Source organism: Hakea prostrata, chromosome 4 (assembly GCF_041222555.1).
Source record: "Hakea prostrata isolate BN-2017 chromosome 4, UWA_Hpros_2, whole genome shotgun sequence".
Taxonomy (NCBI): domain Eukaryota; kingdom Viridiplantae; phylum Streptophyta; class Magnoliopsida; order Proteales; family Proteaceae; genus Hakea; species Hakea prostrata.
The window spans coordinates 19,150,201-19,174,109 of record NC_142603.1 but is presented as its reverse complement, the minus strand read 5'-3'; the positions used below and the strand labels follow the sequence as shown (position 1 = coordinate 19,174,109).

Genomic DNA, 23,909 nt, shown 5'->3' with positions numbered 1-23,909 from the left:
TAGTTATTTTGCAATGATTAGATGATACCTAGCAGACAAGGTGTTCTTGATTAGGTGTGTCTTGTCGCCTTGACACGGAAACCACATGGTAAATGGCAAATATGATCCATTAGATGGTCCACTGCAAGGGCAACCTAGTAGAATGTCACCTACATGTATATACCAATTTGAAGAGAGTTCAAATATCAATAAAGCACAAAGTACCAAAATGAGTGGATGTTAATATTTGACCCCTCATTAAAGGAAAACAAGTACCACTTCTGCATGTCTAAGAATTTACCTCAGCTTGATCAGCACCGTTACACAGTTGCCCAAATTGATTCCGCCAAATGCATACACAACTTCTTCAGTAGAAATTAAAACTATATGTCAAAGTCCTGCAGTAACTCCTTGTATCCACCTGAGGGAGATAACATACAGGTTGGATTCAATTCATCATTTGTACTTCAATGCCCACACTGGACAAAAAGACAAAATTAAAAAGCAAATACATATTCACCAACAGGTGGAAAAATGCCATAACAGAAAAGTCAAAAAATAAATTCCCTTTTTCAGTAAACCTAATCTTGAAAAATCTACTGGGCTATTTCTCCGTATCTTTCTACAGTTCCTGCATGTTTGTGCTAAGGTAGCCAATAACTAGCAGATAAGTCCAAATTTTTTGGTTGGGAATAAACATAAAGAGAGCAGCTGAAGTAGCAAGGAATTGCTAATAATAGAAAATAATCCTAGTAAAGAGAAACTTCTACCTCATCAGTCACCGACTTATAGGAGTTCAATAAACTGGATAGACAATATCAAGATATAAAGTTAACTGTCAAGAAAGAAAGAACTTGTAAAATAATCTTAGGTTAAACAAATTTTAAAGTAATTTGGATTTAGTGTCCATACTAAACAAAGAAAGGTGTACCTTAAGGAAACTCAAGCACACCATATGCCTAACTTATGGGGAGAAAATTTTGTGGAACTTCAAAACTCTGGTTCATGCAGTTTGAAAGGATTGAGTTCCTTTTTGCCGTTCCTTTAAGGAATTCTGCTATAAAACAAAACATTATGAGAGTGCTTTCTTCTGAGGCCTTCTTTTCTGCACATTATTAATGTCTAACACATATTCATATTGAAATACAATAGAGAAACTGAAAGAAGATGAACCAAAATCTCAAAAATGTAATTTTAACCATTTACGTTATTTATGCTGAAGCCTAACACAATAATATGCAGCCTGATTCAATTGAGTTGCATTTGCCAACATACACAGATTTCCTGGTTGTATCAGCAACAGGGCACATGAATCCTCCCTCAGCCCACCTCAGTCTCAGACTCTCAAGGCTCTACTGAAAAAGGCTGCCATATTTTTCCAGGTTTGTCTACAATTATTTCTTTCCTCCGGCATCAATAGATACAAACCTAAGAATTTACTTTTTTTCTAAAATCTTAATGATAGCTTCCTTGTTTATCATTTGCTATCACTATGAAGCCCTGAAGTTATTTCAGGCTTAACCATCTCATCAAAGAATACACCACTACAGGAAGTCACTATAAGACTGACCAAACCCAGAATCATAATGCCAAACTATCTTTCTTCAAGATTGATGATATAAGCTCACTATAATTCCCACATATCATAAAGTCTTCAGAGAAGGCATTTGACTCACTACAAGGAGCAATTGGCCAATAACCTCACCAGCCTATAAAGTCCCCAACCAAAAGCCTCCAGCATCTGTTGATGCGTCAATAACAATAAGTAACTATAACTGAATGACTAAATAACTAACTTCATGGTGACAGTCTAAGAACAGAAAAAGTCGTGAAACACAAAAAGTGGAAGTGAAAGAGTAAAAGTAACTCATTCTTCAGTTATAAGCCAGAATACATAAAATCAGATTCTGTTTTTCATTTTCAATTCCTTATCTGACCCTCCGGTGTATTCATCATTGCATCCTTTTCCTTTTCAATCTGCCCATCCCATTTGACTTTGGGATGTGACTCATCAATCTGGATAGGCATATCCACTTGGGTGGGAATACCTTCGCTGACCATGGTAGAAGAACGAATGTTCCCAATTCCATATGTTCTTAAATAAGTAGTGGAATTAATACTACAAACAGTAAAAGTCCAAATAACATAGCTTTAGAAAGACAACCATAATTAATTTGTAGGTAAACAAAAAAAAAAGGGAACATCCTGTCAAAATTTAGAAGAAAACCCTTTGTTGAACTCTAAGGCATTACACCTCTACCTATCCTACCCTTTCCTTGCAGGATAGTCAGGATTCCAAACACAAACACCAAGAAGAAATAAAGTCACTGGATCAACACAAGCTTTAAGATCATTTTTCCAATTACAAATCTTATTCCCCACCTAAGTCTAATTAAAAATGAAGAAACAAGGATGACTTTTTATGTCCTCAAGATGACTGCCTTAGTTATACTCACTAACCATGCACCAGTCAATCCGGTCAACAAAAACTTTGCACATAAATATGAAATCACTAAACTTCATAAAATTAATAATTGGGCCCCTTACAGACGAAAAAATAACATGTCAGTATGTCACAATGCAAAATATCACATAGCCAATCAGGATTGAAATAAACAAGATTGACGAATCACATATGATTCAAGTTTAACAATACTGTAGAAAGAACCCTCATTTAACCTTAGCTTTAATGCCGCAAAATTTTCATAACCATGTCCGAGATGAGAGTATATCCAACCACTTGACGAAACCACTTTAAGAAGTAAACTCATCCAAGGCACTGTTTTAGCCAAATAAACACACTTGGGAACTATGGAAACCAAAAGGAAAAGAGTAAAACTAATAAGAAATCAGATTAGTCCATAATAAATTTTGGTTCCATCCCACTGATTTTGTTAGGGACAGAGGCAAAAACTAAGGAGAAGTAAACAATTTGTGTAAGAAGTTGTAAAGGCCATAATCAACCCAATCAGCTGGAGCAAGAAACACCTGTGCTAATTTTTATGTTAGTAGAAGATTTGTGAGTGGGAGAAACTAGATTCACATAGGTTTAACTGTAAATCCAAAGTACTTCCAGTGCTTTACGTTAGTGTACAGCGAATATCAAAATACTAGGAATAATTTGCCCATGCCAAATAGTTAGATGACACACCTGCAATTACAGCACTATGGCAAGCTCCATAAGGAATTTCTGAACTTGGGGCATCCAAAAGTCTTAATAAAGTCTATGCACCCCCCCCCCAAAAAAAAAAGGAAAAAAAAAAAAAGAAAGAACGGTCCTAGAGGTAATTTCAAGAGCCTATGCTAGAAGAAAAGGAACCCAAGAAAGGACCTCTTGTAACCTTAGTAGGAAGAGTAGAACAGTCAGCCCCTGGCTGAAACCCTTTGTGGAACCCAATGCCCATCAAGGTGGCACAGCTAAGGCTGGCCAAATCCCAAAAAGGGGCATTTGGGTCAATTTTTAGCCCTAATTAGCTACTGAATTTTAACTTCAGAAATTCAGTTTTAATTTTCAGAGTCCTGTTTTGTTTTAAAGTCTTAGTTTGAACTAGTGGTTGGTTTTTGAGTCCTAAGGAGTCTTTCTATATGACTCTTATAGTTAATTAATCATTTATATCAAGAAGTGTAATTTAGAGATTGATATTTAGTTGTAGAAGGGTGTCCTAACTTATAAAGGAAACCCTAGGTAAGTTGGTTTTTAAGTCTTGGTTGAATCCAAATGAAGTATCCAAATTGGATTTTTAAGTTCTACCTTTTGATGTAAGGCTATAAAAATAAAAGCCAGTCTGTCTTTGTAAAACTTAGTTGCATTGAATAAGATTGAATATTGTTTGAGGAAAAATAGGTATTGGTTCTCTTTGGGAGGGTCACGGCTGATTTGACAGTTTTGATTCAAGTTACAGTAGCCTTCTTCTACAAATCTGCACGTCTTCTCCTTCTCCAGTAGTAAAACAAGTACCAACACCCACAGCCCCTTCCCCCACCCCTCCAGCCCCATTGCAGTCCCTCTCCTCCTCTTTTCTCTCGGGCTCGCCAAAGAAACTCCACTACCCTTCATTACAGCCCCTATTCCCCTCTCCTGAACCCCCAACAACACCCTAGAACAAATCTGCAAGCCTTCTTCTTCTCTTGTAGTAAAAAAAGTAAGTACCAACACCCCCCGCCCCATCCTCCACCTCCAGCCCCATCGCAGTTTTCTATCTTGTGCAACTTGGAAACCCCCCCCTCCATCTCAGCCCCTTATTCCCCTCTCCTCAACCCCAAACAGCAGCCTAGAACCCCTCCCCTACCCCCTGCAGCACTTTCCAGCCCCTCCCCCACTTCCCCCCTACCCAGCAGCCCACCTATCCCTTTCTCTCTATCACAGTCAACCACCCACTTTACTGGCTTGTGGCAGATCTGAAAACAGAAAAGAAAAATAAAAAAGGAAGAAGAGAAGTTTTAAAAAGATTGCCCAAGATCCAACCAAGAACACACCAATTTTTTATCCAAACCTTTTCCAATATTCCTAGACTCTTCCCTAAACGTTACCAAAAAAAAAAAAAAATCAAATTATCCCTTCTCTTCTCCTACGACTCCTAGGATCAATTTTGTCCCCCTAGATCATCCTAGAGGAATTTGGTAAAACCCTAACTTTTCCCTATCAACCCAGGAGATACCAATTTTATCTCCTTGGCCCTCCCTACAATTCACATCTATATCAGACCAACCCATATCATTCCTAACTTGTCTCCAGGATCCTCCAACAACTTCTTTAGAAGTCCACCAACATCCCATAATATTTTAGGCTTATTTGCTGGCAGAATTTGGGCGAACCCTCAATTTTAGGGAAACCATCCTAGGAACCCTAACCCTAAAATCAGGTTCGCATCACTTTCGCAATCACACTAATTCCTAATCTTTAAGAGCACAGGTTGAAACTACTAAACTAACAGTCTTAGGATTTGAAGATTTCATAGATGGATGCAATAAATAGAAAGTCCGAACCAATATACTATGATTTGAATTAAATTACTTGTCATGGCAGCTAAAAGTTCCTATATAGTATCCATAGGATGCACTAAACAAGGAAATCAGTACTATGGCTACAAGGAGTACAAAGGAGATGAATAAGAAATGAGACCAACCATCCATCAGTAGCTAGGTATTTTGCAATGATTAGGTGATACCTGGCAGACAAGGTGTTCTTGATTAGGTGTGTCTTGTCGCCTTGATATGGAAACCACATGGGAATATGGCAAATATAATCCATTAGATGGTCCACTCCATGGGCAACCTGGTAGAATGTCTACTACATGTATATACCAATTTGAAGAGAGTTCAAATATCAATAAAGCACGAAGTAGCAAAACGAGTGGATGTTAATATTTGACCCCTCATTAAACCCAAACAAATTGTAACTCTTGGAGAACGAAATATAAAGTTCCTTTTTCCCAAAAATTAAATTCACGATTTGTCACTTAGTTAATAAATCAGGTGATAGATATGCCTTTGTAACCGTCAGTCCATATATTATTTTGAAGTTTGGTATCAGTACATTGCGAAAATATGATTCTTATATCAACTTTTACATACAACAGGAAAAATTATTTGGTTATGCCCATAGATGCTTTACTCCAATGAGCAAAACACAACCAATCACCAAGGCCTTACTTGTGCAACACAGTTCTGCCATGCCTGAGAAAGCATATTCTTTTAGCTAGCAACAAAGAGTTCTTTTATTTTCTGTTGAGTTGATATGAATGGAAAAAAATTCACACTTCTTCATGTCTAAGAATTTACCTCAGCTTGATCAGCACCGTTACACAGCTGCCCAAATTGATTCCACCAAATGCATATACAACTTCTTCAGTAGTAATCCCAACTATATGTCAAAGTCCTGCAGAAACTCCTTGTATCCACCTGAAGGAGATAACATACAGGTAGGATTCAATTCATCATTTTTACCTCAATGCCCCCACTGGACAAAAATACAAAATTAAAATGTGAATACAACTTCACCAACATGTGGAAAAATGCATAAAAGAAAAGTCAAAAAATAAATTCCCTTTTTCAGTAACCTTAATCTTGAAAAATCTACTGGGCTTTTTCTCCATATCTTTCTACAGTTCCTGCATGTTTGTGCTAAGGTAGCCAATAACCAGCAGATAAGTCCAAATTTTTCAGTTGGGAATAAACATAAAGAGAGCAGCTGAAGTAACAAAGCATTGCAAATAATAGAAAATAATCCTAGTAATGAGAAACATCTACCTTATCAGTCACCAACTTATAGGAGTTCAATAAACTGGAAAGACAATATCAAGATATAAAGTTAACTGTCAAGAAAGAGAGAAAGAAAAAACTTGTAAAATAATCCTAGGTTAAACAAATTTTAAAGTAATTTGGATTTAGTGTCCATACTAAACAAAGAAAGGTGTACCTTTAGGAAACTCAAGCACACCATATGCCTAACTTATGGGGAGAAAATTTTGTAGAACTTCAGAACTCTGGTTCATGCAGTTTGAAAGCACTGAGTACCTTTTTGCTATTCCTTTAAGGAATTCAATGCTATAAAACAAAACATTATGAGAATGCTAGGCCTTCTTTTCTGCACATTTTTAATGTCTAACCCATATTCATATTGAAATACAATAGAAAGAAAGTAAAGAAGGATGGAGAAAAAGTGAGAGAAGATGAACCAAAATCTCAAAAATGTAATTTTGACCATCTACATTATTTATGCTGAAGCCTAGCACAATAATATGTAGCCCAATTCAATTGAGTTGCATTTGCCAACTTACACAGATTTTCCTGGTTGTATCAGCAACAGGGCACATAAATCCTCCCTCAGCCCACCTCAGTCTCAGACTCTCAAGGCTCTACTGAAAAAGGCTGCCATATTTTGCCAGGTTTGTCCACAATGATTTCTTTTCTCCGGCATCAATTGATACAAACCTAAGAATTTTTTTCCAAACTCTGTAATGATAGCTTCCTTGTTTATCATTTGCTATCCCTATGAAGCCCTGAAGTTATTTCTCGATTAACCATCTCAGCAAAGAATACACCACTACAGGAAGTCACTATAAGACTGACCAAACCAAAAATCATAATGCCAAACTATCTTTCTTCAAGATAGATGATATAAGCTCACTATAATTCCTACATATCATAAACTCTTTTCAGAGAAGGCATTTGACTCACTACAAGGAGCAATTGGCAAATAACCTCACCAGCCTATAAAGTCCCTAACCAATAGCCTCCAGCAAATGTTGATGCGTCAATAACAAAAAGTAACTATAATGAATGACTAAATAACTAGCTTCGTGGTTAAAGTCTAAGAACAGAAAAATATTTCACTACAGAGATAAACCGCCAAATGCCAATAACATGATATGATATTATTCAAAAATCAAAACGAAGTAATCTTTCATTCAATTTTCACACCTTTCAGTTCAATTTCTTGAGAAGTTCTCCTAAGCATAACATTAAGTATAGTAGCAAATCTTGTAGTTTCAAAAATCAACTGCATCAAGAACATGTTACAAAGTTTTAATATCTTCATTCTACTTACTAAGAACAGGTGCAGTAGAGTAATATCGATTACCACATAAATTAGATCCATCGACTTATGATCTCTCCATGTGATTGGATCTCTAGTCCTTTCTCTTTTCTAATGGCCAAATGTTGCTCCTGAAATGTAACAAAAAAACGTTTCATATTTAAGATAATTAAGGAAGCAAAGGAATAATAGTGGGAAAACTGTCAGAAATCTGGATCATGAGTGGAGTAATGAAGTTACCCTGAGTTCTTGAAGTGCTCTTGGATGGTCATGGAGATACTTGATAGCCATAATTGATGGAGGGGAGAAAGTCTCGTAACAAGAATTAAGGATTGCAATTATTTGATCAACTATCTCCTCTAGAGTTTGTACTTGGGGTTATGGTCTCCAGTTTTCATTTGGAAACCAAGCATGTTTTCATAGCATAGTTAATTCAAATGAAACCACAACCAAAATACATTCTATTTAAATTATTATTCTCTTTGTAATAGGGACCAAATGATATAAAGCTCTATTTTTTGGATGAATGAAATATCATTACCAATAACCCCAAAGGGTAAAAGAGGAGGAAAAAAATGTGGAGGAAGAAAGAGGGGGCAGCCCTTAGCTTCTAGGCTGAAAACAGGAGGCTATGTTCCGGGTAACAACAATAAGCCTTTCCAAGGGATGTCTAAACAGGTGGATAGGGACAACTAGAGCTCCATGAGACAAGTAGATGGCTTTCCAAATTGAGTCCAAGGACCTAGAATTTGAGGTCCTATCTCTTAAGATTTTGTTCCCACAATAATGAATCCAAGAGCCAACTTACTAACAAGATCACCATTACAGAGTCTAAGAAAGGATCTCAAGATCCAAAACCAGTCCAAAGCAAATCCAAAAGAGCATCAGGAGTGGGGCCAAACATAGGCAAGGGATTCTCTCCAAAGGGAGAAGAAGGGGTAGGTGAAAATAGATGGGTTTATATCCTCCATACCATTCTAGCAAGGAGGCAGTAAAAAGATTGGTAAAACATAAAGTAGATAGTTTTCCAAATTAAGTCCAACGACTTAAATCATTTACTAAATCCAAAAGTAAACAGTTAGAAAGTGAATCAAGAAGTTAGTACAAAATAAGTAGAACTAGAATAAAGGAAGGAAGAGTATTATATCTTCAAATAGAAAGTACTTCCTTAGTTTTGTCTTGGATATCAATAATTTTTCCATCCCAGTTGCCTAGGTGGCAATAAAATATGTATAATCTGGGGGGGGGGGGAAACAAAGGAAATAATGCAGCTAAAGAACAATAATCCACAAAAGGAGACATTCCCAAATTCAGAACTTTGCATGGTTAAATAAAGAATATTAAATGTAGTAGTTTTTCTGCAGCACTATTCGGCCCAACAGGATGGAGAGAGTTGGCAAGAGCCGACTTAGCAACATTGGGAATTCTAACCAGCATCATGGTTATCTTATGCCTAGGCTGACCAAACCTGTTCAATTCTCTTACTCGAGCTTGTAAAAAAATTATAAAACTTTAAATTTCTGTGATTCATGTGAATAAATTCCTGATTGATTAGTACGTTTATTAGAGACAAATTAGAGTTAACAAAGTATGAAATCAGAAACATGCTTCATTGTTTTAGCCTGAGAAAGGTGTCCATATTTACGATAGGAAGGAAGGAAAAGTAAGGAAACAAAGAAAATCAAACTCATTCTTTCTCATATATAAGCCCAGCTTTTTTCTTTCTATTTTTGAACAGGAATAGGAAGGGGGTGGGGGGTTGCAAGATATCACTAAGGCAGATGCCATAATATAATAACATAAGAAATATTCAAAACCACTACATGTGAAAATTAAGGTATAATTATTTTGATTTAAACGAATAAATGAGGAAGAGAAAAACAGACCAGTAGCTCATGCAACAATCCAATCGTCAGGCAGCAAGAACATGTCAAATCCGAGAAAAAAGTCTAGGGTGGGCCAATTGCTAAAGGGATTTTCTTGGTTAATTGGGGTGAAGCAGTAGCAGAAGAGAAGGAATCCTTTGTAGCATTCAAAAAATAATTACATCAAAACCCATCCGAATTCCTAATGGAACAAAAAGGCAAATGACACAACAGGTGAGTGTAACAATGATCCAAACAAGTACACCAACAAAATTTCAAGCAAACCACAATTCTTCAATTTCTATGACAACTTAAAAGCATGACATCATTGTATACGTGTTTCATGATCCCAAACCTGACTCAAAGCTGAAAAATATCTTTACAAACAGAGGTAAACCTAAACAGATATTTCACAAACAATAACTTGTCAAACCTTGCCAATATATCATATTCTGATTCTCATCAGAATATAGACTCAAAACCACATATCAAACCATTAGATCTAACATCAGAAAAAGGAACGTAATGAATAAGGGCTCCAGCAGAACATAACCATAAGTTAGTAAGAAGAACCATCGTATAAATTATTAACTCATTCAGTGCAACATATATCCACTCAAAATCATGTCCTAGGACAAGCAGCCATCATGAAGAGGAATAAGAAGCAAGCTCAATATACGCACTCTATATCACTAACAAATTGTAGTCCAAGTGTTCAACTACAAAATCCATTAAAAAATTAGGGAAAAAAAATATAAGTTTAATGTCTTCAAGACCTCAATTAGTCTTTGCACCATGCACTCAATCGTCTAACATGCGTTTGTTTCTTTGCACATAATTGTATAAACACTATGTATCATAGATCACATAATTAGTCCTCCTATCCAACAAAGAGATGATATAATGCAATGTGAAAAAGAACTGAACTTATGTAAGAACTCACAACCAACCATGAGCAAAAAGTATGTTTTAATTCCTAACACTTTAAAGCCCAAAATAAGAATCAATTATAAATATTTTGTTAACAAATACAAGACTCTCACAAAGTAGGGAAGGATGGGAGTAAAACTAAAGAGATAAGATAGGGTCTTCTCATTTTTACTGTTATATACTGGCTTCTCTTGTAAGGGAGACCAATGAATTCCTGTAGAAACAACAATGGAAATAAAATTGGAAGAAACAATACTAAGAGATCAAAAGAATTACTAAAAATTAAGTACTAGATAAATATGGAGGAAGAGAAATCAAACCAGTGTCTTGTGCCACAATCTCATTCTGCAAAACCATTTCAACCCAACCGACAAAACACCAGCATCAATGCTTCCAATGGACGATGTAGCAATAGTCCCATCAAAACATCAAGGAGACCCTTTTTTTTAAACTTAAGAAGAAGATTGACGCATGGGAATGTCACGTCCAATGAAGCAAAACCTATCCTTGCAACAAAACCAATAATGGTATTTTAGGATCCAAGATATAACCCTAAGTTTAAGCAAAAAGATAGTTGTACACCAGCATTAATATCACAATATAAAACAAAAATCTTTCAAGCTAAAATTAATACTGTTTGTGGTCATTAATCAATTTCCAAACATAGGATCCCTACACACATCAAAATTATCAATGTGAGCATCATGTACTGAACAATTAGGTCCTAAAATCTCACAAAGTATGTTGTCTCACACACATCTGACCTTCAATGACTAATAAGGGCATCACCCAGCCTATAATTGCCAACTATAACATCAATAGGATTGAACAGTCCACAGAGAAATCATAGTAGCAGATAGAAATTGAAACCTGATTCACCTAACTGTTCAAATAGAAATGACATGATATTCAAACAGTTCTTCAAGAAGTGAGAAACTACATGTGATCCAAATGATGAGAAAATTCCAACCAAAAGGGAGAGAAGAAAAGAATTGTAGTGTGAAGGACGAGAACAATGAAGAGGAAACAGGAAAAGTATCACATGAGGCACATGCAATAACTTAAAACGGCTATAAAAACCAATAGACTTTGAAACCAAAACTAAAAACTTAAATGATATTGAATAAATGTAAACAAACATCAAACTGAAGGTGCATTCCACATCAGAACCATTTACAAAACAAAAAGTAGAAGTGAAAGAGTAAACGTAACTCATTCTTCAGTCATAAGCCAGAAAATATAAAATCAGATTCTGTTTTTCATTTTCAATTCCTTCACCAGACCCTCCGGTGTATTCATCATTGCATTCTTTTCCTTTTCAATCTGTCCATCCCTTTTGACTTCGGGATGTGCAGTGTGCTCATCAATTTCAATAGGCATATCCACTTTGGTGGGAAAACCTTCACTGACCATGGTAGAAGAATGAATGTTCCCAATTCCATATCTTCTTAAAGAAGTAGTGGAATTAATACTACAAACAGTAAAAGTCCAAATAATATAGCTTTAGAATGACAACCAAAATTAATTTGTAGGTAAACAAAAAAAAAAGGAACATCCTGTCAAAATTTAGAAGAAAACCCTTTGTTGAACTCTAAGGTGTTACACTTCTACCTTTCCTACCCTTTACTTGCAAGATAGTCAGGATTCCAAACACAAACACTAACAGGAAATAGAGTCACTGGATCAACACAAGCTTTAAGATCATTTTTCCAATTACAAATCATATTCCCCATCTAAGTCTAATTTAAAATGTAGAAACAAGGATGACTTTTTATGTCCTCAAGAAGACTACCTTAGTAAGACTCACTAACCATGCACCAGTCAATCTGGTCAACCAAAGCTTTGGACATAAATATGAAATCACTAAACTTCATAAATTAAAAAATTGGGCCCCATATAGACAAACAAATAACATGTTGCAATGCAAAATATAGCATAGCCAATCAGGATTGAAATAAACAAGATTGAAGAATCACATATGATTCAAGTTTAACAATACTATAGAAAGAACCCTCATTTAACCTTAGGTAAAATACCGCAAAATGTTCATAACCATGTCCGAGATGAGAGTATATCCACCCACTTGATGAAACCACTTTGAGAGGTAAACTCATCCAAGGAACTGTTTTAGCAAAATATACACACTTGGGAACTAAGGAAACCAAAAGGAAAAGCGTAAAACTAATAAGAAATCAGATTAGTCCATGATAAATTTTGGTTCCATTCCACTGATTTTGGTAGGGACAGAGGCAAAAATTAAGTAGAAGTAAACAATTTATGTAAGAAGTGCTATTATGTTAGTGGAAGATTTGTCTCCCATATTGAGTGGGAGAAACAAGATTCACATAGGTTGTGTACAGAAAATATCAAAATCTGTACTAGGAATAATGCCCATGCCAAATAGTTAGATGACACCTGCAATTACAGCACTATGGCGAGCTCCAGAAGAAATTTCTGAACTTGGGGCATCCAAAAGTCTTGATAAAGTCTATACACCCAAAAAAATAAAAATAAAAAATAAAAAAATAAAAAAAGAAAAGAAAAGGAAGAAGAAAGAACGATCCTTGAGCTATTTCAAGAGCCTATGCTAGAAGAAAAGCAACCCAAGAAAAAGATCTCTTGTAACCTTAGTAGGAAGAGTAGAACAGTCAGCCCCTGGCTGAAACCCTTTGTGGACCCCAATGCCCACCAAGGAGGCACAGCTAAGGCGGGCCAAATCCCAATAAAGGGCATTTTGGTCAATTTTTAGCCCTAATTAGCTATGAATTTTAACTTCAGAAATTTAGTTTTAATTTTCAGAGTCCTGTTTTGTTTTAAAGTCTTAGTTTGAACTAGTGGTTGGTTTTCGAGTCCTAAGGAGTCTTTCAATACGACTCTTATAGTAAATTAAGTCCTTTATATCAAGAAGAGTAATTTAGAGATTGATATTTAGTTGTAGAAGGGTGTCCTAACTTATAAAGGAAACCCTAGTTCAGTTGGTTTTAAAGTTTTGGTTGAATCCACATGAGTATCCCAATTGGTTTCTTAAGTTCTTTCTTTTGATGTAAGGCTATATAAGTAAGCCATTCTATCTTTGTAAAACTTAGCTGCATTGAATAAGATTGAATATTGTTTGCGGAAAAATAGGTCTTGGTTCTCTTTGGGAGCGCCAGGGCTGATTTGAGAGTTTTGATTCAACTTACAGTAGCCTTCTTCAACAAATCTGCATGCCTTCTGCTTCTCCAGTAATAAAACAAGTACCAAGACCCACAGCACCTTCCCCCACCTCCAGCCCCATTGCAGTCCCTCGCCTCCCCTTTTCTCTCGTGCTCACCTAGGAAACACCACCACCCTTCATTACAGCCCCTATTCCCCTCTCCTTAACCCCCACCATCACCCTAGAACAAATCTGCAAGCCATATCCTTCTCTTGTAGCAAAACAAGTAAGTACCAACACCCCCAGCCCCTTCCCCCACCTCCAGCCCCATCGCAGTTTCCTCACGTGTGCACCGTGGAAACCCCACCCCCTCCATCTCAGCCCCTTATTCCCCTCTCCTCAACACCAAACAGCACCCTAGAACCCCTCCCCTTTTCTCTCGTGTTCACCTAGTAAACTCCACCACCCTTCATTACAGCCCCTATTCCCCTCTCCTTAACCCCCAACATCACCCTAGAACAAATCTGCAAGCCTTCTCCATCTCTTGTAGTAAAACAAGTAATTACCAACACCCCCAGCCCCTTCCCCCACCTCCAGCCCCATCACAGTTTCCTCTCTTGTGAACCTTGGAAACCCCAACCCCTCCATTTCAGCCCCTTATTCCCCTTTCCTCAACCCCAAACAGCACCCTAGAACCCTTCCCCTACCCCCTGCAGCACTTCCCAGCCCCTCCCCCACTTCTCCCCTACCCAGCAGCCAACCTATCCCTTTCTCTCTATCACAGTTTCCAACCCCCTTTACTGGCTTGTGGCAGATCTGAAAACAGAAAAGAACAAAAAAAAGAAAGGAAGAAGAGAAGTTTTAAAAAGATTGCCCAAGATCCATCCAAGAAACCACCAATTTTTCATCCAAACCATTTCCAATATTCCTAGACTCTTCCCTAAACCTTACCAAAAACAAATCAAATTATCCCTTCTATTCTCCTACGAATACTAGATCAATTTTATCCCTCTAGATCATCCTAGAGGAATTTGGTAAAACCCTAACTTTTCCCTATCAACCCTGGAGATACCAATTTCCCTTCCCTACAATTCACATCTATATCAGACCACCCATAACTTCTTTAGAGGTCCACAAACATCCCATAAAATTTTAGGCTTATTTGCTGGAACAATTTGGGTGAACCCTCAATTTTAGGGAAACCATCCTAGGAACCCTAACCCTAAAATCGGGTTCGCATCGCTTGCCTAATCACACAAATTCCTAACAAAAAAAAGTACATAGTCTTTAATAGCACAGGTAGAAACTACTAAACTAATAGTCTTAGGATTTGTAGATTTCTTAGATGGATGCAATAAATAAAAAGTCCGAACCAATATAATAGGATTTGAATTAAATTACTTGTCATTGCAGCTAAAAGCTCCTATATAATATCCATAGGATGCACCAAGCAAGAAAATCGGTACTATGGCTACAAGGAGTACCCAAGGTGATGAATAAGAAATGAGACCAACCATCCATCAGTAGCTAGTTATTTTGCATTGATTAGGTGATACCTAGCAGACAAGGTGTTCTTAATTAGGTGTGTCTTGTCGCCTTGACATGGAAGCCACATGGGAATATGGCAAATATGATCCATTAGATGGTCCACTGCAAGGGCAACCTAGTAGAATATCACCTACATGTATATACCAATTTGAAGAGAGTTCAAATATCAATAAAGCACAAAGTACCAAAATGAGTGGATGTTAATATTTGACCCCTCATTAAAGGAAAACAAGTACCACTTCTGCATGTCTAAGAATTTACCTCAGCTTGATCAGCACCGTTACACAGTTGCCCAAATTGATTCCGCCAAATGCATACACAACTTCTTCAGTAGAAATTAAAACTATATGTCAAAGTCCTGCAGTAACTCCTTGTATCCACCTGAGGGAGATAACATACAGGTTGGATTCAATTCATCATTTGTACTTCAATGCCCACACTGGACAAAAAGACAAAATTAAAAAGCAAATACATATTCACCAACAGGTGGGAAAATGCCATAACAGAAAGTCAAAAAATAAATTCCCTTTTTCAGTAAACCTAATCTTGAAAAAATCTACCGGGCTATTTCTCCAAATCTTTCTACAGTTCCTGCATGTTTGTGCTAAGGTAGCCAATAACTAGCAGATAAGTCCAAATTTTTTGGTTGGGAATAAACATAAAGAGAGCAGCTGAAGTAGCAAAGCATTGCAAATAATAGAAAATAATCCTAGTAAAGAGAAACTTCTACCTCATCAGTCACCGACTTATAGGAGTTCAATAAACTGGATAGACAATATCAAGATATAAAGTTAACTGTCAAGAAATAAAGAACTTGTAAAATAATCTTAGGTTAAACAAATTTTAAAGTAATTTGGATTGGTGTCCTGCCACTACAAGAAAGATGTACCTTAAGGAACGCACCCTTTCCTTTGGGGGAAAATGAGCATTTGATTCACATCTGTAGACCAATCGAAGAACAACTTTTCCATGAATTATAGGACCACAAACAAATGCAGCCACATTCAACAGAGGCCCCTAAGTGCCCCTATACAGAGAAGTGATTCAATCTAGATTGAAAGAAGTAGAAGAATTAGGGGCAACCTAAGAGCTTAGATAACCTTAAGAGGAGTAGTGAGAAATGATATGTGTAGCTTAGGCGCTTTATCTAGTATGGCATCAAATAGACCTGATTGGAAGGCAAGGATCCATTTAGCCGTCCCCATTTAGTTGCGACAAGGCTTCTTGTTGTTGTAGACAAATGCAGACTTTTTAAGATTTTTCCTTCCTAGTCTGTTCTTTTATCCCTGTGCCTGGCCTTCTATTAGGAATTAATGGCAATTTCATAACACAGGGGGTTCAATCCAAAAACCCTTATCCACCATTTCACATACAAGATAAACTACCATGGTACTTAATGATGCAACTTTGAGGAGATTGGCATATCCAGAAATCATTGCAGTGTTATTTACCATTCAGATGTAAAGCTTAAATAGTAAAAATTGATCCCCTATACAATTACGAAATCACTGAAAATGTATTTATATATTAACTCATTTTAACAGTTATGTGACTCAAGTAATTGGAGCTGAAAACCAGCAAGATGGGCTTTATCCTACACTTGTTAAATCATTACTTGAAGGCTTAGTTATCTTAATGACAGAATTCTTGGTGTATGCAGTTCATAGACTCTGATGACATGTTGTAGAATCAATTCCATAGACTACAGCTGCTTTATTGATTATCCAGAAATCAAGGCTCTAGTTGGGTGCTCTTACAAATGTATAACCCACTCTTCAATACAACCCAGATTGTGTTAACTTAATGAGAAATTTTGGGCTACACATTATTCAAACCCTATTAGCCTTACAATTAATGCAATATTGTGTTCAAACCCAGGTTTGGATAACTTATGGCTCAACAAGCTCAAAGAACATGATCAGACACTGTTCCATAATTTCAGGAACAGTTTAACACCTTATGTATAACGTAACAAGTCAAGTACATGAATGATTTAATTGCAATTCATGAGCTTGTTCCTTCTTCAATCTTTTTTTTTTTTTTTTTTCTCCTTTGAAAAAAGGATGCTGAACTTATTCCAATTTGAGAGAGCTCTCTTGATAGAGTCAAACTATCCTACCAGTTCTCTCAATTATGGCAACTATTACATTGTAAGACCTAATGAAGAATGAACCAGAGCAATCTGATATCTGGTATAGCAACAAACTTCTGAAGAGAGTAGATTTCAAGAGAGATAATGGCATGCAGGCTTAGTTCTGAATAGAGTAAATTTTAAACTCCATAATGATAGCTTCCTTGTTTATCATTTGCTATCGCTATGACGCCCTGAAGTTATACTAGGACAAACCATCTCAGCAGAGAATACATCAATACAGGAAGTCACTACAAGACTAACCAAACCCAGAATCATATGACAAACTAGCTTTCTTTAAGATGGGTGATATTACCCACATATCATAAACTATTCAGAGAAGGCATTTGACTCGCTGTGAGGAACAAATTGCAAATAACCTCTCCAGCCTACCCAACCAAAAGTCTGCAGCATCTGTTGATGCATGAATAACAAAAAGTAAGTACAAGTGATTACCTAAATAACAAGTTTCATGATTACAGTCCAGAACAGAGAAATATTTCACTAAAGAGATAAAGCACCATATGCCAATAACATGATATGATATTATTTCAAAAATCAAAATAAAGTAATCTTAAGTTCAATTTAAACTCCAGTTTCCTTTTTTTGACTTGTTTTTCTCAGCACAACATTAAGTACAGTAGCTAATCTTGCAGTTTCAAAAACAGGTTGATGAATTTTAAACAATTGATTCTATTTACTAAGAACTGGAGTAGTAGAGTCGAATTGATTACCTCACAAATGGAAACCATCAATTTATGATCACTCCATGTGATTGGATCTCTGGTCCTTTCTATTTTCTCATAGCCACATTTTAGTCCTTCATTGTTAAAAAAAAATCATATTTAAGATGATTGAGGGAGCAAGCATTAGTAGTGGGAAAACTGTCGCAAATCTGGATCATGAGTGAAGGAGAAATAAAGTTACCCTGAGTTATTTAACTGCTCTTGGATGGTCATGGAGACACTTGGTAGCCATCATTGATGTAGTGGAGACAGTCTCAAAACAAGAATAGGATTGCAATTATTTGTTCAACTATCTCCTCATCATTGAGTTTGTACATGGGGATATGGTCTCAGGTTTACATTAGGAAACCAAGCATGTTTTCGACAACCAAAGCATATTACATTTAGATAATTATTCTATTTGCAATAGAGATCCAGCAATATTAAGTTCTAGAAGAGGTAGAAACGCACTCTCATTCAAATCATTTATTCCTTGGATGAATGAGCTATCAATACCAAATCCCTTAAGGGCAAGAGAGGAGAAAAAAAGGTGGGGGGCAGCTTTTAGCCACTAGGCTGACTGAAAAAGGAAGTGAGGCCCCAGGTAACAAAAAATAAGCGTTTACTTGGGATGTCAACAACGGGGGGATAGGGACAACTAAAGCTTTCTAAATCAAATCCAAAGACCTAGAAGTGAACAGCCATCTCCTATGATTTCACTTCCAGTATAATGATGAACAGAAGCTCCAAAAACCAACTTACCAAAAAAATCACAAATAGGGGGTCCAGGGAAGGATCACAGGATCCAAAACCAGCCTCGAGCAAACCTATAAGAGTGTTTGGAGGGGGGCCAGACAAAGACAAGAGCTTTTCTCCAAAGGGATATGGAGAAGGCGTAGGTGAAGAAGAGATGGTCTATATCCTCCATATTATTCCAGCAAGGAGGCAGTAAAAAGAATGATAAAACATAGAGTAAATAGTTAAATAGTGAATTGGGGAGTTGGTGGAAAATAACGAGAATTCGACAAGAAAATAACTATTTAATTATGTCTTGTATATCAACAATTTTTCCATCCTACTTGCTTAGGTGGGATCTCATAAGCTCATCAATTGTTAGCATATGGACTTGTCTGATGAAGTTTAGTGATGCTCCTATAATTTTCTAGTGAGGAGTGTCATCCACAGTTCTACTGCTGCATTTTCCTAAGATATCCAAGATGTTGTGGGTATATCTAGGAACAAACCCTTGGCTCTAAGATGCACATAGAGCAGCATACCAAACTCAAATTTCATTCAATAAAATCTGTATTCGGTGGGAACATTGGTTACAAGTATGTAACCACTAACATTTATTCTGAAGCAAAGTTAAATTTTGAATCTAGCACAGAATTCAAGCCTTAAATAATTAAAGAACCAATAAAACAAAAAATATATATGTAGAAGGGGAAATACTGTATAGAATGGTAAATTTCCTGGCAATCCTTGCTGAACCAAAGCCAGCTTACGAGTTAGCACTACTTTGTTTGGAATTCCAGACTAGGTCATCCATGGAAATTGGTTACAGATTTACCAGTTGTCCTTAGATCACAATTTGTTTACATGGCATCTTTCTGTTTCCCCTTCATCCTTGTGTGAATAGGGTTACTTAGAAATAAGTATTAGGAACTTCGTTTGTTTGTTGTAGACATTAAACATCTTTTGCTATGTGTTCAAGAAAATAATTTACAGTGGAAGCTAAAGAAGAAAATTTTTCACCTTTGAACTACTGACGTCTTTAGTCTCCCCAACTCCAGACTCATCACTATGCATGCTTTAGCCTTCCGTTCTCTTGAAATTCTCTTTTCCCCATAATGGTGATAAACCAATGAAATAACATAGCCAAAGAAAAACAAACCACAAAATAAGACATTCCCGAATTCAAAATTTAGCATGGCTAAAAGAAAAGTAAAATTAATAGTAAGCTGGGTAGCTTTTCACCTTGCCCCATATAGAATACAGGGTTTGGCTTTCAACGTTGCCCTACCTTAAACTAGATTAAAATAAAAGGGCTTTTTACCTACAGCCTTGTTCTGCCCAATTTGAAAGAGTTGGCAAGAGCCGACCTACCAACATTGGAAATTCCAACCAGCAGGATGGTTATGGCATGCATACCCCAATTATCTTATAAACTTTATTTGAAGAAATCATTTGGAGTTGTAAACATGGAGTAAGGTCACCTATCATGCGTGCATATGTTTGTGTTATTCAAAACAGCCACATGGTTAGTACTATTATTAGTAGCAGAAAATCACTCAGTCTTAGCAGCATGCCAAAAACTGCAACTATTGCTCTCATGTGATTCATGTGAATAAATTCCTGAATGATTAGTACGTTTACTAGAGAAGAATTAGAGTTAACAAAGTATGAAATCAGAAACATGCTTCATTGTTTTAGCCTGAGAAAGGTGTCTATAAATGACGATAGGAAGGAAGGAAAAGTAAGAAAACAAAGAAAATCAAACTCATTCTTTCTCATATATAAGCCCAGCTTTTTCTTTCTATTTTTGAACAGGAATAGGAAGGGGGTGGGGTGTTGCAAGATATCACTAAGGCAGACGCCATAATACAATAACCTAAGAAATATTCAAAACCACTACATGTGAAAATTAAGGTATAATTATTTTGATTTAAATATAAATGAGGAAGAGAAAAACAGACCAATAGCTCATGCAACACTCCAATCGTTAGGCAGCAAGAACATGTCAAATCTGAGAACAAAGTCTAGGGTGGGCCAATTACTACAGGGATTTTCTTGGTTAATTGGGTTGAAGCAGTAGCAGAAGAGAAGTCATCCTTTGAGGCATTCAAACAACTATTAAATCAAAACCCATCCAAATTCCTAATGGAACAAAAAGGAAAATGATACAACAGATGAGTGTAACAATGATCCAAACAAAGTACACCAACAAAATTTCAAGCAAACCACAATTCTTCAATTTCTATGACAACTTTAAAGCATGACATCATTGTATACGTGTTTCATGATCCCAAACCTGACTCAAAGTTGAAAAAGACTTTACAAACTGTGATAAACCTACTCAGATATTTCACAACAATAACCTGTCTTACCTGGCCAATATCATCGTATTCTGATGCTCATTGGAATATAGACTGAAAACCACATATCAAACCATTAGATCTAACATCAGAAAAAGGAATGTAATGAATAAGGGCTCCAGAGAAACACCACCATAAGTTAGTAAGAAGAACCATCGTAAAAATCATCAACTCATTCAGTGCAACATATATCCACTCAAAATCATGTCCTAGGACATTCAGCCATCATGAAGAGGCATAAGAACCAAGTTCAATATACACACTCAATATCACTAACAAATTGTAATTCAGGTGTTCAACTACAAAATCCAATAAAAATTGGGTGAAAAAATATAAGTTTAATGTCTTCAAGACCTCAACTAGTCCCTGTACCAGCACTCAATCGTCTAACATGCATTTGTTTCTTTGCACATAATTGTATAAACACTATGTATCATAGATCACACAATTAGTCCTCCTATCCAACAAAGAGATGATATAATGCAATGTGAAAAAGAACTGAAATTATGTAAGAACTCACAACCAACCATGAGCAAAAAGTATGTTTTAAATTCTAACACTTTAAAGCCCATAATAAGAATCAATTATAATATTTTGTTAGCAAATACAAGACTCCTACAAAGTAGGGAAGAAAGGGAGTAGAACTAAAGAGATAAGATAGTGTCTTCTCATTTTACTGTTATATACTGGCTTCTCTCATAAGGGAGACCAAAGAATTCTTGTAGAAACAGCAATGGAAATAAAATAGGAAGAAAACAACACTAAGAGATCAACGAATTACTAAAAATTAAGTACAAGATAAATATGGAGGAAGAGAAATCAAACCAGTGTCTTGTGCCACAATCTCAGTCTGCAAAACCATTTCAACCCAACTGACACAACACCAGCATGAATGCTTCCAGCGGACGATGTAGCAATAGTCCCATCAAAACATCAAGGAGACCCTTTTTATAAAACATAAGAAGAAGATTGAAACAAGGGAATGTTGTGTCCAATGAAGTAAAGCCTATCCTTGCAACAAAACCAATAATGGTATTCTAGGATCCAAGATATCACCGTAAGTTTAAGCAAAAAGATAGTTCTACACCAGCATTAATATCATGATATAAAACAAAAATCTTGCCACCTAAAATTAATACTGTTTGTAGTCATCAATCAACTTCCAAACTTAATCTGCACGCCTTCTCCTTCTCCAGTAGTAAAACAAGTACCAAAACCCACAACCCCTTCCCCCACCTCCAGCCCCATTGCAATCCCTCCCCTCCCCTTTTCTCGCGTGCTCGCCTGGGGAACTCCACCACACTTTATTACAGCCCCTATTCCCCTCTCCTGAACCCCCAACATCACCCTAGAACAAATCTGCAGGCCTCTCCTTCAATTGTAGTATAACAAGTAAGTACCAACACCCCCAACCCCTTCCCCCACCTCCAGCCCCATCGCAGTTTCCTCACTTGTGCACCTTGGAAACCCCCCCCCCCCCCCCCTCCATCTCAGCCCCTTATTCCCCTCTCCTCAACCCCAAACAGCACCCCTAGAACCCCTCCCCTACCCCCTGCAGCACTTCCCAGCCCCTCCCCCACTTCTCCCAGCATCTCACCTATCCCTTTCTCTCTATCAGTCTCCTACCCCCTTTACTGGTTTGTGGCAGATCTGAAAACAGAAAAGAAAATTACAAAAGAAAGAAAAGAAAGGAAGAAGAGAAGTTTTAAAAAGATCGCCAAAGATCCATCCAAGAACCCACCAATTTTTTATCCAAACCTTTTCCAATATTCCTAGACTCTTCCCTAAACCTTACAAAAAAAAAAAAAAAAATCAAATTATCCCTTCTATTCTCCTATGAATCCTAGGATCAATTTTATCCCTTTAGATCATCCCATAGGAATTTGGTAAAACCATAACTTTTCCCTATCAACCAGGAGATACCAATTTTATCTCCTTGGCCTTCCCTACAATTCACATCTATATCAGACCAACCCATATCATTCCTAACTTGTCTCTAGAACCTCGCACAACTTCTTTAGAGGTCCACAAACATCCCATAATATTTTAGGCTCATTTGCTGGAACAATTTGGGCTAACCCTCAATTTTAGGGAAACCATCCTAGGAACCCTAACCCTAAAATCGCGTTCACATCGCTTGCGCAATCACACTAATTCCTAAGAAAAAAATGTACCCAGTCTTTAAGAGCACGAGTAGAAACTACTAAACTAATAGTCTTAGGATATGTAGATTTCTTAGATGGATGCAATAAATAGAAAGTCCGAACCAATATACTAGGATTTGAATTAAATTACTTGTCATGGAAGCTAAAAGTTCCAATATAATATCCATAGGACGCACTAAGCAAGAAAATCAGTACTATGGCTACAAGGAGTACCATAGGTGATGAATAATAAATGAGACAAACCGTCCATCAGTAGCTAGGTATTTTGCAATGATTAGGTGATACCTAGCAGACAAGGTGTTCTTGATTAGGTGTGTCTTGTCGCCTTGACAAGGAAACCACATGGGAATATGGCAAATATGATCCATTAGATGGTCCACCCCAAGGGCAACCTGGTAGAATGTCACCTACATGTATATACCAATTTGAAGAGAGTTCAAATATCAATAAAGCACAAAGTAGAAAAATGAGTAGATGTTAATATTTGACCCCTCATTAAACCAAACAAATTGTAACTCTTGGAGAACGAAATATAAAGTTCCTTTTTCCCAAAAAATGAATTCTAGATTTCTTACTTAGTTAATAAATCAGGTAATAGATATGCCTTTGTAACCGTAAGTCCATATATTCTTTTGAACTTTGGTATCAGTACATTGCGAAAATATGATTGTTATATCAACTTTTACATAAAACAGGAAATATTATTTGGTTATGCCCATAGATGCTTTACTCCCATGAGCAAAACACAACCAATCACCAAGGCCTTACTTGTACAACACAGTTCTGCCATGCCTGAGA

At 36.7% G+C, this 23,909-nt stretch overlaps 1 long non-coding RNA gene across 1 annotated transcript in view; it reads right to left on the bottom strand.

Moving 5' to 3' along the window:
- The window catches only part of LOC149018349 (uncharacterized), a 38,378-nt gene that overhangs the window by 10,695 nt on the left and 3,774 nt on the right, over nt 1-23,909 (bottom strand). Inside the window, exons 5-13 of the long non-coding RNA XR_016172934.1 lie at nt 20,959-21,890; nt 19,607-19,689; nt 17,861-17,946; nt 6,039-7,647; nt 5,761-5,880; nt 911-1,033; nt 750-814; nt 281-400; nt 29-149 (exon numbers count right to left, since the gene is read on the bottom strand). This is a non-coding gene — a long non-coding RNA (uncharacterized LOC149018349). The remainder of the gene's footprint in view (nt 1-28; nt 150-280; nt 401-749; nt 815-910; nt 1,034-5,760; nt 5,881-6,038; nt 7,648-17,860; nt 17,947-19,606; nt 19,690-20,958; nt 21,891-23,909) is intronic.